Genomic DNA, 19,991 nt, shown 5'->3' with positions numbered 1-19,991 from the left:
TCAAGGTTTTTTGGGGATTATCTCTTTAACTTAAGCAGAGAAAACACTGTGCCTGTCAGTGACCTGTGAAAGGTGTGCAGATTGAAGAGACTGAACTTGAGGTAGAGAGCAGTGGACGCAGAGGGATTGAATATTTTAATGCGGAGGTAGATGGAGTAGAGTCATCAAGATCAGCAGCAGAGAAAAGGACCCTCCTGCCATTGAATCTGCACTGGTCAGAAAAGACAACCTAACGAATCTAATCCCAGTTTCAAGCATTGGCCCATAGCCTTCTATGATTTGTTATTGCAAGTGGAATCTCAGTGTTGTTAAATGTTATGAGAGTTTCTGCTTGTACCATTCTTACAAGCAGTAGGTACAAAATTCCCATCACCTACTGGGTGCAAAACTTTCATCACCTCTCCTCTAAACCTCCTGTCCCTGACCTTAACTCTATGTCCCCTAGTCATTGATCCCTCCATGAAGGGAACAAGTTTCTTTCTGTCATCTTATCTACGCCCCTCATAATCTCACACATCTCAGTCATGTCTCTCTCAACCTCCTCTGTACTAAGGAAAACAGCCCTAGACTGTCCAATCTCTCTCCACTCTTGACAAACAAGAAACTGTAGTGATGTTTTGGGGCTGCAGGAAATGAAGTTGTTGCAATAGAGTTGGTTCTGATATAACGTGGTAGTTCTGTTCTTGTGCAATCCTGTTTTATAAGAAAATCACATAATAGCATCAACATTTAAGCTAACGGGGCCAGAATTGCATTATAACCAATACACGCTGTAAAACTTTGCACTTTAGAAACAATGTCCCTAATTCGTCAATCGTGTTTTACTGAATTAGTGTTAATGAAACGCACGATATAGCAGAGTGACCTGTAATCAGATCAGCCGTGAATGACCTACTCCTGCTTCTAATGTGAATGTCTGTACGTGAGGCTTAGTCCATTCACAGATTAAAGGTTTTCTAGCTCGCAAAGGGGAAAGGAAGCAAGCCACCAGGAACTGAGGAAAACTTTTGACCTGGTTCCTAGAGAATGAGGTGACCCCTAAGGGGCAGAGTAATGCCTAAAATAAAGGTTTTCTGTTTTAAGAGTTAAATTAGGGATTGTGTTTGGTGCTTAAAATACAAGTTGTCCACTTCATAAGTTTTAGACTGTTATTTTTAATTTGCTTTCCTATTGTAAGAATTTTTTAAAAAAATCTCATTTAATAAAGATATTCAACTTTCTGGTAGCTATCAGAATCTATGGTCATTGGGAGAAAAGATTAAAAAGAGTTAATAATCTGAAAGAGTATGTATTTGTGAGCTACCACCTTCCCTGGGGAAAATATAGAGGGAAGAAAAGACTTGGAAAAGCTGCCAGGGTCGCCTGGAAGCCAAGCACAGCTATATCGCCTAATCTGTTCCACATTGCATTTACACCAGCACAATATGGTGTATGCAGTTTGTAATGTGCAATGACTTGCTACAACTGCAAACAAAACTTAAATTCTGAATAAAATCTGGTAACTGATAGCATGTCTTGTTACTGTGATACCCAGCCGCATTAGCGTGGAAGTGTATTCAGTGCAGTCTGTATTTTTATTTTTCCTGAATGGAATGTGGGTGTCGCTGGCAAGGCCAGAATTTTTAACCTGTGACAATAAATCTCAAGACAAGGGCCCATACATTCAGGACTATGGTGAAAACAAATTTCTTCATGTAAAGAGTTATGACACTTTGATTTTTTTTCCTGAAGGGTCTGGATGTCCCATTAATGTTTATACAGGGATTTTTCTCTCTCAGTAACTCAAGTGGTGGAGAGTAGGCAGCAGAATTTTTAGCCCATCCCTAGTTGCTCTTGGCCATTTCAGGGGACAGTTAAGAATAAACCACACTGCTGTTGGGTCTGCAGTCAAATGTAGGCCAGACCAAATATATATGGCAGATTCCTTTCCTCAAAGGCCATTAACAAAGCAAATGAGTTTTTACAACAATGGACGATGCTTAATTAGGCATTAGATTAGTTTTGAATTCCAGATTTTCATTGAATTCAAATTTTGCTATCTGCCCTGGTGGGCTTTGAATGTATGACCCCAGAACATATGAAACTTGGGGCTCTGCGTTACTACTCCAATAATAGCATCACTACTCCACCAACTCTCGCCTTTCCTTTTGCTTAGAATATTGAATTGGCATGAAAACTGTGTTTCTGGTTATAATGCAGTATGCTTGGAGCCTGTGAACTAACTGCAATAAATTCAAATAGACCTCAAATATGAGCTACATCCAAAACTGGTCCAGATCATCTGGTGAATGGTGAGCAAATGGTTCTCACCATTTAATTATGCCTACGCTTGTCGTGTTTTGTGGGGAAGTGAACAGAGTACTGAGTCTGAAAATTGGTGCAGAAAGGAACGGAGATGTGTCATTTTATTATTGTTTCACCTCTGGTTGCTGGTGAATCCACTTTTTTTGTCACCAAGAAAGGAACTGTAATTTGCATTTATGTCAGCTAGCTAACTTACTAACAAATTGATTAATGAAATAAACAAGGTTAGACAGCCATGGCAGGGCTGAGAGATTGCCATTACTATGATCTGTATGGCAATCTATAGAATACTTTGTAGTCTTGGGCAGACATATTCATGTTGCTTCTGCAGCTGTAACAGTTTTGCATCAGACTTACCGAACTAGTGCCTGAGCTGCAGAACTTCAAACAAGAGAACTGTCTGGGCACTTTGCTCTGGGAGGCATTCACACCCCTTTTCTTATTCACTCACGGAGATGGGCATTTATTGCCCATCCTGAATTGCCCAGAGGGCAATTAGGAGCCAGCCACATTGGTGTGGATCTGGAGTCACATGTAGGCCAGACTAGGTAGTGAACTTGGATGATTTTGTCTGATAATAGACAATGGTTTCATAATCATCATTGAACTCTAAATTCCAGATTCTTTGTTGTATTTAAATTCCACCATCTGCCGTGGTGAGATTTGTACCTGGGTCCACAGAACATTAGCTGAGTTTCTAGATTAATAGTCTAGTGATTATACCATTAGGCCGTTGTATCCCCATGACCCTTTTGTCAGGAGAACTTTACAGCTGATCATCAGTCAGGGACAGGAGAATGTGACTGTGACTGTGACTGTGAATCAGGTATTTATGGAGATTGAGTTGGAAATGATAGAGAGCCTCAACCTTTGACTTGTACCAACAAGCACGAGATACCTACTTTCTGTGTGAATATGAGCAAGTCTGCAGGATGAATGAGCAGACTATCTGTGGCACAGATGGCACAGGATGCCATTAAAATGGGGGAAATGACTATGGTACAGATCGGGGACAGATACTGCGCTCCATAGCCGTGACCAGAGTTTCAAAAGTAACTTGGATCTGACAGTGCCTGCATACCTGGTGCTAGAGGTAAAGGCATCTCCATGGGATGAACTTGGTGTGAGATGGGTATGATCCTTTTGTTCTGGTCCACATGGAATCAACATCATAGATTTAACTAAACAGTGTTAATTTGTATTCTTGTAGTAAAGATGTGCTGGGAAGTAACACTAAAATTACATACCAAATTAGGTTTGACAGTGACATGCATCAGACCTAAGCAAGGCTGTTCAACTTCAACAGGCGGAAAAGTTTATGACATGTTGGCCTCTGTTGTAAGGGATTGGAGCACAGTCATAAAGAAGTCTCACTAAAATTGTCCAGGGCCTTCCTGAGACCACACATGGAAGACTTTGTGAAGCTTTAGTCTTCATATTTATGCAAGGATATACTTCCATAGGAGGTAGTTCAATGAAAGTTGACTAGATTGGACCTAGGGATGAGAGGGCTATCCTGTTGGCTCTGTAAATTGTGTTTTCATTCTCTGGAGTTTGGAAGAATGGGAGATGTCCTCAGTGAATGATTGAAGATTCTGGAGGACTTGATAAAGTAGACACTGTCAGGTTGTTTCACCTGACTGGGGAATGTAAAACATGAAACCTGTGACAATAAATCTCAAGACAAGGGCCCATACATTCAGAACTATGGTGAAAACAAATTTCTTCATGTAAAGAGTTATGACACTTAGATTTTTTTTTCCTGAAGGGTCTGGATGCCCCATTAATGTTTATACAGGGATTTTTCTCTCTCAGTAACTCAAGTGGTGGAGAGTAGGCAGCAGAGTGGAGTTAAAGCCAAAGATCAGTCACTATAGTACTAAACAACACAGCAGGCTCAACAGTAATTCTTATTTTCTTCTGTTCTTATGCACTCAGTGATGAATCATCATGGTATCCCATACAGAACATGAAACCTGTATGAGCAGTGAAAGTAAGTGACTGAAAGCAATTAGATTAGAGAATCCCTTCCGAGTATTATACAGTCTGAACGACAAAGAGTAAGCTATAATTCGTTTATAGAGAGAGAATATATCAACATCTGAATGGATTCACGTTTGGGGCATGTTTCATGAGCATCTCGTGGGTAGGAACTGCAAGTTTGCATTCTTCCATGGCTTATTATGATGTTAAGTTCTTTATTCCTGAGATTCTTACACACTTGATGCAACTGCAACACACCATCTTCTGTGAACAACAAACAAATTTTATTAAGCATAGTACAGTACAAACTTTCTGGAGGAGCGTTTAACATACATCTTGCAGGGCTCATAGGGTCATGGCAAAAGCTCTCCCCAAACAGAGGAAACAGGCCTTCCTTTATACAAAATCTTTACATCACAGTCAACAATGCCCGCAAGACAGCCCCCAGCCATTCCCCCACAGTCACATGCTATTCAAGACATAATGCAGTGACCACCTCATCTCCAGAAACAATGTAATGCAAATTATCCCTTCTTGACCAGATCTGGTGCGGATTGTAGTTTTTTTAACGACAGGGAGTAGTCAGAATTCTAACTATAATGTTCTTATTGATTTCAGAATAGGGGATAAAAATGTAAATAGCTCTGAATGGCAAATAAATGGCCATGTAAATGTCTCTGAATAATAGGAGATGATAAGGTAATTTCTTACAATTTATTTGTAAGTCAGAGGCATTCCACCCTATCCTCGTGACATCCAATTTCTTGCAGGTCAGCAAAGTTAACTCTTTAATATCACATTGGTCCACATTATTCTTGAGTCTGAAACAATTAACTCAGCAGTCTTACAGTCATTTTACAAATGAGAACTTATTTAGAAGAAAATTTCCTGTGCTGGGCAAAATGTTGCACTTAGACTATCCAGGTGACATTTCATTCACTTGATGGATATCTTCCTTCTTTAATGCGATGATCCTTCCCTTTTCTCCATATTTTCATTGCTGTGTCCCCCAAGAGAAGGTTCTTTTCTTTATAGACATCTGCAGTATTTTGTCAATGGCACACGAAGTCACACCTGTTGGAACTTGGCCCACTCCCGCTATATCACACATAAGGTTAGATAATGTCATCATCGGCCAACCTGACCACAGGGTTGCTGTCTCATGAGAGAGAAAGGTCCAGTGGTGGTTTCACCTGAAGGTCAGCAAGTCTCAGATGAAGGGAATGGTTAAGAAGAATAGTCCTTCATGGTAACCTCAGCAGATTTAGGAATCTGTACTATTGGCATCACTTTGTATCACAAACCAGCTGTCCAGCTAACTGACCTCTCAGCACACATGATACTGTAACGGTAACTATTACGATGACCTGACCTGACCTTGCAATCCAGAATAAGATCAGTTTATTTCCTTGCACAACTAACACCATATAATCAGCCAGGAGTGATCCAGAATAATATTGAAGATGTGAGAATTTCTTTACTTAGAAAGAAATCCTTATATGAGAATCTAATGTAGGGATGGAAAAGCCACATCATCTCCTTCTCCTGAGAAGCTTCTGGAAGCCTTCCTTTTGATATCTCTTGAATTAACTTCATCTGATGAAATACCAATGACAGTGACAATGTCTGTATCTAGTCACACCTGAGACATAAGACTGAAATTCATCTCAACATCTTTCAAATCATATCCTTTTTCTTCAAGAACTAACCATGATCCTTTGTTTAAATCTCGTCAGAGAATGTGTTTGTGTATATTCATGTGTATATATCTGTGTCTGGATCTCTGTTTGCTATTTGGCTAGGTATTGTTAAGGGCCAGACCATACCAACACCCCCCCACCCCACCCCACCCCCCCCCCCCCCCCCCCCCCCCAAAACAAATATGAAGAAAGTAGTCTGAATCCTACTTTTTCTTCTTTTAAGCGTAAGTGTAAGTCTTGTGTTCTGGATGCAATTTGATTGTTCAAACTATAAGGCTTGAAACAAAGCACATTTTATTCATACGTTATAATTAAAATGCAGACAAAATAAAGATAAAATAATTGGCTCAGCTGTAACTCCATAAAAATGCCTAACAAAATCTTCTATAACGCGATGGTTGTGTTCTTGTGCAACCTCGTGTTTTAGAAACCGCGCTTAAAGCGTTGGCGATGTAATCATGTTACAGCCAACGTACATTTTAAAAGTTCACACTTTAGAAACAGAGTCTGCAGTTCATCTATCGCAAATTTGTGCTAACAAAACTTGCGTTATAGCAGAACGACCTGGACTGTTAGCTATTCCAGGATAGTAACATCTCAGAAACATACTCTTGCAAATGTAAATTCAGTAAAATAGATTGTCTCATGTGCAATTCTAGCAGCAAGAAGAGAACCCCAGCTTTTAGCTGTAACAGAGAACTTCCACATCCAACTTCAAGACCTCAGCAACTGCTACTGAAGGCTAAAACTAAATGTAAATCCTGGTTATATGGGAGCTTGACCCCACCAATTCAGGCTGCTTCTGTTGTTCCAATTTAAAAATAACACAAAGCCCCACAGACTGTGTTTACTTTATTGGCTTTGGAGTGGATTATTCGGCACCTCTGTCTCAGTCTTTCTTCATTAAAAAAAAATCCAGGATAAAATGCACCTCTTGAAGCCATAGTATCAGTATTCATTCTGTCATACTCCAGTGATGTAATAAGCATTATTACTACATTGAGTAGGCTTTGTTTTATAGTAAATCAATAAGTTTGTTGTGTGTTAAAGAAGCCTGGTGGACTTGTATTCTGAAATGGTTAAAAAATTGGTTATATCTATGACATCCACCACCTTCATTCACTCTGCCCAACGTTTCTCCAGGCAGACAGCAATGTGTTTGCTTGCACTTTGGGCAATTAGGATGGAACAATAAATGCTGGTGTAGCTAGTGATGCCCACAGCCCATGACCAAATAAGAGAATAAATTGATAAAACTTTTTTTCAATTTAGTCCATGTTGTGTGTTTGACTAGTGGAGTAGCAGAACTAGAGAAAGACAGTACCATCCTTCAACTATGATCATAGTGTGATGACAAGAAGGAACTCTTGGATTTATGACCAAAATATTTCCCTAAGCCCTTTACAACTAATGAAATACTCCACTGATGTATAGAGACTGTCATTTTTACTTCAGATTGTCAACATATACAATAATTTGCATATACAAAAATGCTGCTTCTCTTATTTGTTTCTGTCTTCACATTGAAACTGAATACAGAAACCCAACAATGCTTCAGCTTTAGGCCAATATTGCGCTTAACTAAATTCCTAAAGCAGATTGGCCTATTAATACACCTGCGACAAGGGCAGCAGATTCATGGGAATATCACTACCTGCAAGGTCCCCACTATCCAGACTTGGAAATGTGAGACAGTTCCTTCAGCGATGCTAAAGTCCTGGAACCCCCTCCTGGATTAAGGGTGGATGTACTCCAAATGGTTTGGAGTGGTTCAAGAAGGCGACTCACCACGTCCTTCTCAAGAACATCTATGGATTGTAATAAATGCTGACCCAGCCAGCGAAGCTCACCAATCTGTAGTGAATCGTTAAAAATGGAACAAAGGATGTATTGCAGCTGGGGCGGGGCTAAACATGGTGGCAATAGTCACAGCCATGGAGGCAATGACTTTAGGCCAGCATGGCTGCTCAGTGGTTAGCACTGCTGCCTCACAGCACCAGGGGCCCAGGTTCAGTTCCAGCCTTGGGCGATTGTCTGTGTGGAGTTTGCACATTCTCCCGTGTCTGCGTGGGTTTCCTCTGGGTGCTCCGATTTCCTCCCACAGAGGTGCAGGTCAGGTGAATTGGCCAGGCTAAATTGCCCGTAGTGTTAGATGCATTAATCAGAGGGAAATGGGTCTGGTTGGGTTACTCTTCGAAGGGTCGGTGTGGACTTGTTGGGCTGAAGGGCCTGTTTCCACACTAGGGGAATCTAATCGAATTATTTGTCTAGAGAGAATTAGAGATGTCAGACAAGCAAGTAAATAATGTAAAGGTGTCAGAGGAGCTACGAGAGCTGGTGTAGAGGTGGAATATGTGTACTCAGTATATATGTGTGATTTAGAGCATCACTAAAAAGTAGGTGGTTAAGATGAGGAAAATTTCAATAATATACATCTTGTATGAAAAAGCCAACACTGACTCAGTGGGTTGAATGGCCATTTTCTCTGCTATACGTTTCTGAGCCTTGATGCACAGATGGATAAATTGTTTTAACTTGAATGCACAAGGTACAATTCAAAATTTGCAGAATGACACAAAGCTTGGACCTGTAGAGATAGACTTTAAGACGACAGAGGCAAGTTGGTGGGATAAGTGCACACATGGCAGATGAAATTTAGTACACGTATAGAGAACTGTGAAATGATACATAGGAAGAATGAGGAGAGGCAACATAAAAAGTATAATTCTAACGGGGTACAGGGACAGAGAGATTAAGTGCACAAATTGTTGAAGGTGGTAGGGTAGGCTGAGAAAGTGGTTAAAAAGGCAAGCCAACCAGGGTACAATACGAAAGCAAGAAAGCATCAATGATTCTTTATAAAACACTGCTTTGGCCTCAACTGAAGTATTGTGTTTCTCTTTCAGAATGATGTGAACATTTTGAAAGGTGCAGAAATTACTGAAGAGAATGTTTCAATGGGTGCTGAGTTTGTTCTCTCAATAGATTGGAGAAACTGACATTGTTTTTCATAAAGAATATTTGGTTGAGGTGTTCCAAGTCCTCCGAGATCTAGTCACAGTAGACATGGAGAGAAAGTATTTCCTTTGGTAGAGAGGTCCAGAACCTGAGGACACTGATGATTGGCAAAAGAAACAGAAGCAGCATGAGAGAGAATATTTTTACACACCCATCGTTTAGGATCCAGTGCTCACTCCCTGAGAGTTTGACAGTGGCAAATTCAGTCATGGCTTTTAAAAGGGAGTTGAATAAGCATTTGAAATTAAAAATATGCAATATTCCAGTGAAATGGCAGGGAATTGGGACATGCGAAGCTGCTCTTGCAATGAACTGCCATGACTTGATGGGTTGAATGTAACGGTTTGTATGATTTCATGATTTAGCCAGTATGTGCACTTAGTTAACACTTAACCACCTCTGTGAGGGAGGTTGGTTTATTGGAGCGTACTGTGCTGTGAGTTTTCTTTGAAACAAAATATCTTCAAATGGTACACATCTGCAACAAAGGAACTAAGTGATAAATAATTCCAGTTGTCAACCTTTGACCCGATCTTAATAAGTGAGGAACTCCAAGAAGCTTTTGGACTCAAAGTATAATGGACTAAAGAAGTATTAAAAACATCTTTTCTGATTTGTGTATTGAACTCAATTTGCATCTTTAATGGTGTTAAATATACTTTGAAACTATACACTCTTGTTAAGTTTGCTAAGGTATTTTTAATGTCTTTTTTTTTAGTTGTTCCACAATGTCTGCATGTAATTACTGCACAGGGTTTTACAATGATGCCTTGTAGGTAACATACCAACATGTAGAGGTTTCTTTAGCTCGGGGAGGAGAAGCAGTAAGCTGAAACCCAATATGTATGACTTATGTACCATCACCAAAAATGTGAAAGTTATTACTTTTTTTTCCACAAATTTACTCGTGTTCAAAGTCTTAAATACTAGATTTTAATTTATAGATTTTCAACTTGGAAAATATTTGGGTGGCAAATAATTGCAAACTAAAATTGAACACACAAATTCAGTTCTATAGTATTTCTTATAAATTTTAAGGAACTTGACAATTTTTAATTTGGCTGTTCATAGATGCACATATGGATCAAAAAGTTTTCAGCTTCTTTGCTGTAATAATGTAGGGCAGGTATTGCGTCATGATTACAATTAACACAGCTTCCTAAGTGGTCAAAAGCTAAAGTGCCCAGATCATTTTCTTCAATTTTACAGTCCCTCAACTTACATCTGCTTTTTGAGTCCCCACTTTGATGGTCCTGTGACTCATCCCTAGGAAGAAATTTGCTAACTTTTAACTGGTGGCAAGGAGTTAAACCTGAATTATTGTAGCTATCCAGTGGAGAACAGACTCTGAATATGTGGTTTGCATATTTCAGTGTCTGCCACAACCCCAGATTTTCCCAACCACAGTGATGTGAATCGTGTGTCTAACCACAGCAAGCATTTCCCTCTCTTTTTATGAACCTGTTTACTTTTAATCTAAATTTTTATTTTATTTTAAAGTTCCCAGTGTAGATTGGGTGGTTCCACGTTATCTTATCAATGTGTCTGAACCATTCTTTTTCAAATTATGGAGCAAATAGAACACAGAAAGATCTAGGACTAATAAATCTTTAACACCCACTCCCTCACATATCTATCAAATTTATTCTCCCTTGGAGTTTTCCACTATTATTTCTCATCCATTCCATACGTTCTCCGCCCTCTTCGTAGCTTGAATCTGAGTTTTTGATTTTCATTCGTAGTGATCTTGAGCACCCTTTTGGTGACCAATTTATCTATTCGATTAATCCTTTTCATAAAACTCTCTGCTCAATCCTCTTTTTGAGAGCAAACTATCCTCAGTTCCAGAAAATCCCCTCATAATGCAAGTTTTGGTATTGATTTGTTCTCCATTTTCATCACTACATTTAATGCCTAGAAACATAAGCTATCGTAGAGCAGCCAGAATTGTATAAAGTTGTAGTCATACCAGTGTCTAATTCAAATTCAGCTGCACTACCCTAGTCTTGAATTCTTATTCTGTCCCTGTGTATTTTTATGCCAAGATTGGATTAGCTGTCCTTACCCTTGCTGCGCTTATCTGGGAGTTAACAAAAAACCTAAATTACTCTCTTTCCACCTTCTGTTATGTGAAATTGTTTCATTTTATTCCCACTGTTGGTGCTTCCTAAATAGTTTCATTTTATTTCCACTGTTGGTGCTTCCTAAATCCATGATCATATTTTCTGGAAATCTACAATTGAACCTCTCGTCAGGTTTCTGCTCCCCTCACCGTAATAAAACTCCTCTTGTCAGAGGTTCCATGTGATATCCTGTCGGATTATGACAATGGTAAACTTACCCACCTCAGCCTTTTGACCCTTTCCAAGGTTGAGTATAAGTAGACATGTCATTCCTTTCCGTTGTATAGCTGGGTGGAAGCGGTCTTGCCTGGTTGCACTTTTATCTAATTTTAACCGGTGAATTGCTTGCTGTGACATCTCTTCCTGCTGCCACATGGTTATCTCTGATGTTTCCCAGGGATCGATCCTTTTCGGCTTTCTCATCTATATGCTGCCTTTTGCTGAACGCATCTAAAAGTTACCCAGCTTAACCTCACCTTTCAATTCCTACACTGCGATCAGATTACTTGACTAATATACAGTATTGAGCAGAAACTTCCTCCTATTAACTACTGTAAATGTACAAACAAATCAATTAGAATCAGAAGTAGACTACTCTGTCTCACAAGCTTGTTCTGCTACTCAGTAAAATCATTAATTATGTGATTACCCGACATTCCTGTCTGCCATCAATAACCTTTTACCCTTCTGCTAGTCAAGAATCTGTTTAACTTGTCTTAAAAATATTCAAGGACTTTGCTTCCATTGCCTTTTGAAGAAGAAAGTTCCAAAGAGCCTTAATCCTCAGGGGCAATCTGAGAGGGTACAAACATGGTTTGCCAGGATAATGCCTGGATTGGAGTGTGTTAGCTATCAGGAGAGTTGGACAAACTTGGATTGTTTTCACGAGATCATGAGAAGGAGAGGGGCAGCCTGATAGAAGTATATAAAATTATGAGAGGCATGGATAGGGTGGTCAGAGTCTTTTTTTCCCAGGGTGGAAATGTCAAATATTAAGGGGCTTAGGTTTAATGTGAAAGTGGAAAAGTTTTAAAAAAGTTGTGCGAGTCATGTTTTTTACACAGAGGGTGGAAGGTGACTGGAGCATAATGCTTGAGGGGATGGCAGAACCAGAAATGATAGGATCTATTAAGGCATCCTCAGACAGAGAACAGAGGGTTACAGAGGGATATGAAGACATGAGATTAGTTTAGAGTGGCATGGTGTTTGGCATAGACATGGTGGGCTGCAGGGCCTGTTCCTGTGCTGTACTGTCCTATGTGATATTGTTAGGAAGGCGTAAGTGTACTGTAGCTTTTAAGAAAGTTGAAAACTAGCAAGGACTTAGAGAAGCACACAGAGTGCTGGAGAACTTACAATGTAGCTTTTGGTTCAGAACAGCCAACACTGACTGGGCTGCTGTGACAAAAAACAAATTCAAATTTGACCAATCAGTTTAAATTATGCCCCAAGATACCGAACTCCAATCAAGTTTGAATTTAATATTTTGACAATATTAACACCAGTGAAATGATCTGATGCTTTGGGGTATAAAACCAAAAAAAGGTACCTGGAGAGAACTGCCAAGCCACTGACAAATGCAGACTGCCCGGAGAATAGCTCTCTCAAAGGTACCTTTATCTATCAATGACCTGTGAAACAGAAATCCCTAAAAAGAAGAAAAGGAGACAGAGGAAGCTACAAAGAGAAGATTCAACTGCTTGCTGGTTTTGAAACTTGAATTTTTTTTTGGAAAATTTCAATCAGGGGTTTTTCAGACTAATATTGGAGAGGGGAAGGTAAAAGATAGGCAAGAGAAAAGAGTTGTAAATATGTTAGACTTAAAGAATAAAGTTCTTAAACTTTTTGAACGTAAAATTGTTACTTTTAGGATAGTTCTGGGCCTTTCGAATTTTAACAGATTAGCACATGGGGTAAATCTTTTCTGTGTTGCTGGTTTAAGTTCGCGGGGGGGTGGGGCGGGGGAGGTGGTTTAACACTGTCTCGTAACAATCTTAGTACTTTGACCATACATGAGATGAGAGCAGAAGTGCTTTGAAATAATATCATTGAATCAACAGATGATGTACCCCGATAGATTCAATGTATTAGGATATTTCAAAGATGATACAGTAATACATGTAAGGGAAGAATTAATTCCATCAAATACATCATGAACATACAGAAGATGTCTAAGAATAAATTGATGTCATGTAATGTAACATCATTATTCATCGTCTGCATCAACACTCTCACTGGTGTATCTTTAAAGCTTGAATAAAAAACACTGGCACAAACCAAGATATCTAAATCTTATTTCAAAGAAAGCCCCACACAAGATTCCAGCATTAGGAAAAAATCACGGTGGTAAAAATTTTCTCCAGTTGACTGCCAGATGTGGTGTTATTCATTTCATTTGGCGAGGGAACCTGTGAGATTGATACTTCCAGGATATCATTCAAAAGATAATAACTTCCAGAGACTACCTTTTGGTTTATCCATTAGTCAGGACCTGTTAGAGCAGTACATGGACAGAATTACCAAAAAGACTTTCAGAAGATATTTAATAATGCACTTTGTGTGATATGGTATGATCTGCCTGTACTGCAAGCAAAACATTTTTTTCACTGTACCTAGGTACATAGAACAATAATAACTCAAATCAAATAAGCAGCTCAAGACAAAGGTGTGGAATCACCAGTCAAGTGGTAGAATGGATACAAAGATGGCTGCAAAACCAAAACAAAAGGAGTTAATGCAAATTTCTTGACCTGGCAGAAAGTAGAAAATTGTCATCCATAAGAATTTTCATTCATACAGGATTCATGAATATGAATAACTTGGAATCAAAGTTTTGTAGTTGATTCCAAATTGAGGGTTGGAAAATTGCAAAATTGAAGACTAAGAGAAAACTCAGTTAATACCGATCTTAATGTATGAGCAATTCACTAAATGGGTGTGGAGAAACTGTGTCTACTTGTGTCTATATCCACAACATGAAGGCAATAATGTAAGATCAGCACTAAGAGATCACATAAAGAACTATGGAGATAGGTCTTTCACAAGTTGCTGGAAAAGATAGTGTTAATATATTTAAGAGAAAGTTTATTAGAGAGCTGAGGGGATTTGAAATAGTGATACTAAGGTAGGGTGGCAAAGAATGAAAGGGGTTTTTTTTTTGAAGAATAAACACCATCACAAACCATTTGAGACAAAAAAGCTTGTTCTTGTACTCTGTAATTCCTGTGTAACAAGGTACATCCAGTATTTTTCAACGATTTCCATTCTGTGTGTTAAGCAAGAGCTCCTTTCTTGATTTTTTTTTTCCACTTGGTAGCATTAGGTAGCTGCTCTTCACTTACTGTCAAGTTATACTTAACATAAAAAGGCACACTCAGACAATTTCTGCCAGCCCCTGCTCTATAGAAGTGCAGTGATGATTGACAACAAATTATTTTGTTCGTAAGGAATTAACTGTGAATATAGATATTATGTTAAAATGTTAGTTGTTCTCTTTCCCACTTGTGTTTCCTTTGTGAGTTGATGCTGATTTCCCCAACTAATAAAGTATATTTTTATCGTAGCCAGTTGTGGCTCTAGGCTGGACAGGTGGTTTCCAAATCAAACAGAGTGGCATGAGGTTCATTTGATGTTAATACTTTGAGGTGTGTCAATATTTAATTTTGTGACCTGTAACTACTAAATGATTGATGAATTTGCCTTTCAATTAAAGTAAAGTGTCAGTGGGAAAGACCCCAAGAATTAAAGCCTGCCAACAGTCAGAGCTTTAAACTAATGTCGATTTTGTACAAGCCTTGTGTAAATATTCACAGTAAGTAAGATGATATTCGTACTCAGTCACAGAGGGTCATGAATTTGCATTGTAGCTTATTTTGGATTTTGTTACTGTACTATAAATTCTATAAGCATAAAGCAAGATGCAAGCAAATGTAGATACTTAGTACCCACTACGAGGTAACTACATCAAGTGTGTATACCAGATTTGATATTTTATGGAAGGTACTTGGATTTCTGTCAGTAACAAAGACTCAAATTCTCTGGTTACTGAATTGTAGGAGATGGGGCATAAATCCTGCAAAGGTCTTGATGTATAGACATAAATGAAAATTGCCCAGGAAATGGGAAGTTCTAATTCCTGCTGTCTAAGACCATCCATGCATGTCTCTGACTCTGACCTCCAGGCAGAGATCGGGACTGAAACGGAGGAGGCTTGCCTGTATGCTTATAATGCAAATGTTACACAGTTTAACATCTGATATAACTTGGTGGTCAGGTAGCATAACTCAACTGAACATCACAACAACTTACCCCACAAAACAACTCACCCCACTGTTCCCCATACCTCATCCCCTTCACTTAAACAACCACTCAGCTATCTGATCAATTACACTCTACCGCACCCAATTACCCAATCCAAACCAGAACCAACTATTACCTGATTTAACTTTTCTCCCACAGCAACCCCCACCCCCAGTTTTCTTGTCCATGTTTGACCTAAATCAAATGATCCAAAGTAATTGTTTAGGAACTCCCAGCACATCACCTCAATCATTGCAGATCACTGTGTCCTCACCTCAGGTGGATGTGTCTAAGTAGAAAGTTAAAAAGATCTTATACTCCACAACCACCTGATGAAGGAGCAGCACTCTGAAAGCTGGTGCTTCCAATTAAACCTGTTAGACTATAATCTGGTGTTGTGTGATTTTTAACTTTGTACACCCTAGTCCAACACTAGCACCTCCACATCATGTGTAAGTAAAACATAGCAGGGGCTCATCAGGGGCAGTTTGGAATGGAAGCTGGTTGTCATACACAAAACAAAAATCACTTAATTGCTTAGTTAGTCTTTGGGGATGTTCACCATACCTTAACACCAGTCTTCATCTTAAGTGAGCAGTTACTTGTTAAGTTAAGTTGGAGCAGTTAAGTTAACTTGGAGAATTGACACATTATGTGTGTCTCCACCATTCAAAGTTTGTATCACAACCAACACTCGCTCTGTTTTATTCATCCTAATATTCCTTGCAGTTATTCAGTACAGCTGAACCTGGTGTAGGTAAGATTCAACAACATTGATGTCAGGCAACAGTTACATGTAGACCCAACTAGGTAAGGACATCGTGTTTCCTCTCCACTGATTATTTCTTTCTGCCCTCCTTCACTGGGTGAATTTACACTCCTCCATGTTGAACTCCACTTGGATAAGCATTGCTGGTAGCACGGGCACGGAATATAATTGATTGGGAGTCCTGTTTCAATCAGCAGGTATGCGTTAGTAGTATCATCACAGACGAAACAGGCTGAGTAGACCAATAAGCAGCAGCCTGGGCTTGTGACAGTTGGTAAGAGGAACAAAATGAGAATAACATACAGGATGACATTCTCAGCAATCACCCTTCTGTGGATGCTCTGCTTCATACCAGCATCAGTAAGTGCAGTCCTTGTGGAGATAAAAAAATCCATATTTGCACCTGAGACTCATGAGCAGCAGAACAAAATGATTTGCCACCAAATGTAATCTGTAATTTCACATTGCACCATCAAGGTAAATGGCCCCCCTGAAAATCAGATGACTATCTAATGAAGATACAACACAGGTAAGCAGTGAAGACTTGTGCTATAGAAGAATTGAGCAATCTCCCCACCAGCTGATTAGGTTTCACGTGTTCAAAGTACAAAGTCATGGATAATTAAGTAGCTAACAAGAGGAGGCTGCTAATGATGACACAGCCTAATACACAAAAGCACAACACAAGACTGAAGGGTTTGTTCGTGTATTTAGTGAGAATGCCAAGCAAGTGATCCTCCTCAACCTCCTGCTGAGGTTCCCATCATCACAGCTTCCAGCATTGAGACAATATCCATCACTCCACATTATACTGAAACCATAGCCTATACTGTAATATGACAAACTGCAAAACCATTCTGGTCTTGAAGACCTGTGCTTGAGAACTAGCCATGCCTGTAGCCAAGCTGTTCAAGTGCAATGACAGGATTAGCATCTATTGAACAACAACTGTGTGAAAATCGCCCAGGTATGCACTGGCACCAAGCAGCATGAAGCCAGGTTAGCTTTGGCTCCATTAGTACTCTGAACCATTAACCAAGTGAAAGAAGGGCCAGCTAGTTGGCCGTATTCAAGTCACCAGTAACATGTCAATCAGTGTCAGTTTAGGTTCCACGAGGACTGCGCAACACTAGACATAATTACAGACTTGGACCACTAATCTAGAATCTGGTTTCCAGTATCTGCAGTCATTGTTTTTACCTCCATAATTACAGACTTGGTCCAAAGAAGGTCTGAACTCCAGTGCCTGGTGAGAATGGTTACCCAAAGAAAACTGTCAGGGACATCCATGATTGACACAAGGTGAGGACAAGTGTGGACTGAAAGTGTGGACTCACAAGATCAACATTTAAATGACAGTCAATCACTGAGGATTTATCATGAGCCAACATATACTGAGGATAGTATAAATCAAAATATATTTCCTGTTTTTGTCTGGAGGTTCTATTTCCTTATTGGTGCCGCACAAAGACTCGATTGTCTATAGAGACTGGGTATGGTTTTGCACCTATTTTCATGAGTGCCCCCTCCAGTTCCATTTATTGGTGCTGGGATCTAGGGAAGAACTATGCTGGAATCATTGCAGCTAGCTAGATTCTATGTAACTTTCTGTAACCATTAAATAGTTGTGTCCTGTATTTTGCGAATAGAAATAGAAGTTGATGTTTTGTTAAGTTTATAAATCGATATTCTGATTCAGTCACATCACTCTACTGACTTGAAGCAGCCAGTTATTAATGGTTTCCAGGCTTTTGCCACTGCAGACAGGCAGCTGTTAACATTCCTTCATGCAGTGCTTGCAAGTCTGCTGTTAGTTACACCATGCCAGTGATCATGCTTGAATCCCACTTAATTATTCCGTTGCTAGAGGCTATAGGACACAATAGAGGAAAGGGATCTGGGAATATTTGTGGATAGCTCACTGAAACCAATACCACAGTGGGCGGCAGCAGTAAGGAAAGTAAACCCGTCTTGGGCTGGATAGTTGTAGAGCTCAAGCAGGAGGTGATAATAATTGTACACAGTCTGTTGGTATATTTCTAATGCTGTGCTACAGAAAACAATATTCAGTAACAAGGGGAACGTGCTTCAAAAGACAAATGTATATGCCGAGATTCTGTGTACAATGAATCTAACCTTTGTCCTTCAATTTTAATTGAAGCATTTAGTTTAAATATCAAAAGTCTTACGGATACCCCTGAGTTATATATAATTATATAATTGTCATTTATGCAGCTGTTGTCTTGTTACTAACATGAAATCATCAAATCCAAAATCAGCCTTGCATTTTTTAAAAACTGAGATTTCCTGTGTGTTTGCACATAGAGACCGAGTAATCAGGGTGAAAATAAAGTACCAGGGTGACAATCAAGCTAATATCGTGCAACTGTATTAATGCTACACTCAAATTTCCTCAGTTTTTCTTTCATGCCTATCTATTGTTATGGCTGAAAGCATCTCCTTCTAATGGTTCAAACCCAGATTAACAAGCAGTATGAACAAATATCTTGCAACTCTATTGGTTCAAATTGGATGTAAAAATAATCTTGAAATTTCAGTTCCAGTTGGAAATAATGCCATTTTTCTGGGTTTGTTTGAACGGATTTTTCTTTTGGCGGCATATAGAACGTTTAATGTGGTAAAGCATCCCAAGTCACTTCACAGGTACATTATCAAATAACAAGTGACATCAAGAAATGTTCGGGCAGTTGCTTATAGAGGAGCATCTTAAAGAAGGAGTGAAATGTGAGGTGTTAGCAAGGAAATTTCAGAGTTTCAGGCTCTGACACCTGAGGACATGATCATTGATGGTGGAGCGATTTAACACAGGACTGTTCAAGACAGCAGGATTGGAACAATGCAGACATCTTACAGTGTTGTAGGGCTTGGAGGGATGTAACAGATGTAGAGGGAGCAAGGCCTTAGAGCGATTTAATACCAAGGATGAGAATTTTAAAATTGAGATGTTTCAAGCTCGGAGCCAGCGTATGTCACTGAATACAGGGGTGAGAGGAGAATGAGACTCTGGTGTCATTCAAGCAGTTTGATGAATTGGAGACGATGGTTCTTTTTATTAACCTTACTGAGACCTTCTTATACATTTATAAACATCATGTGGGCGGCACGGTGGCACAGTGGTTAGCACTGCTGCCTCGCAGCGCCGGAGACCCGGGTTCAATTCCCGCCTCAGGCGACTAACTGTGTGGAGTTTGCACGTTCTCCCCGTGTCTGCGTGGGTTTCCTCCGGGTGCTCCGGTTTCCTCCCACAGTCCAAAGATGTGCAGGTCAGGTGAATTGGCCATGCTAAATTGCCCGTAGTGTTAGGTAAGGGGTAGATGTAGATGTAGATGTAGATGCAGATGTAGGGGTATGGGTGGGTTACGCTTCGGCGGGGCGGTGTGGACTTGTTGGGCCGAAGGGCCTGTTTCCACACTGTAAGTAATCTAATCTAATCTAATCTAATCTAATCTATTTAGATTTTTCTTACTTCAGTGTAAATCATATTAAAATTTGAATTCTGAAACTTTCCACATTTACATTTTCTGCTGTGTCTAATATACTTGAATGAATGTTGGATGGCTTGAAATTTTAATTTTCATACTTAATGAAAGAATATTTGGTGCTAATTTCTTTGGCAGAACGTTTAAGAGTAAGTTGATCGATTACAAATTGGTCTTAACTCTAGTTGCGTTTTCCCAAGGTGGGTCACAGAAAATTCCTCTTCCAGGATGCTGAATATATTCTGCGTAACTAATTTACTATGTTAAGTCATAACACCTTTTTTTAAAAAGGAAT

General features: G+C 39.5%; 1 protein-coding gene across 9 annotated transcripts in view; it reads left to right on the top strand.

The window, feature by feature from the left end:
- atg10 (ATG10 autophagy related 10 homolog (S. cerevisiae)) overlaps positions 1-19,991 on the top strand; it is a 229,008-nt gene that overhangs the window by 131,245 nt on the left and 77,772 nt on the right. The gene's annotated exons all lie outside the window — the stretch shown is intronic.

The sequence above is a fragment of the Chiloscyllium punctatum genome, chromosome 2, assembly GCF_047496795.1.
Source record: "Chiloscyllium punctatum isolate Juve2018m chromosome 2, sChiPun1.3, whole genome shotgun sequence".
Classification (NCBI taxonomy): Eukaryota; Metazoa; Chordata; class Chondrichthyes; order Orectolobiformes; family Hemiscylliidae; genus Chiloscyllium; species Chiloscyllium punctatum.
The sequence above is the reverse complement of the archived record's forward strand: the minus strand, read 5'-3'. Positions and strand labels throughout refer to the sequence as shown.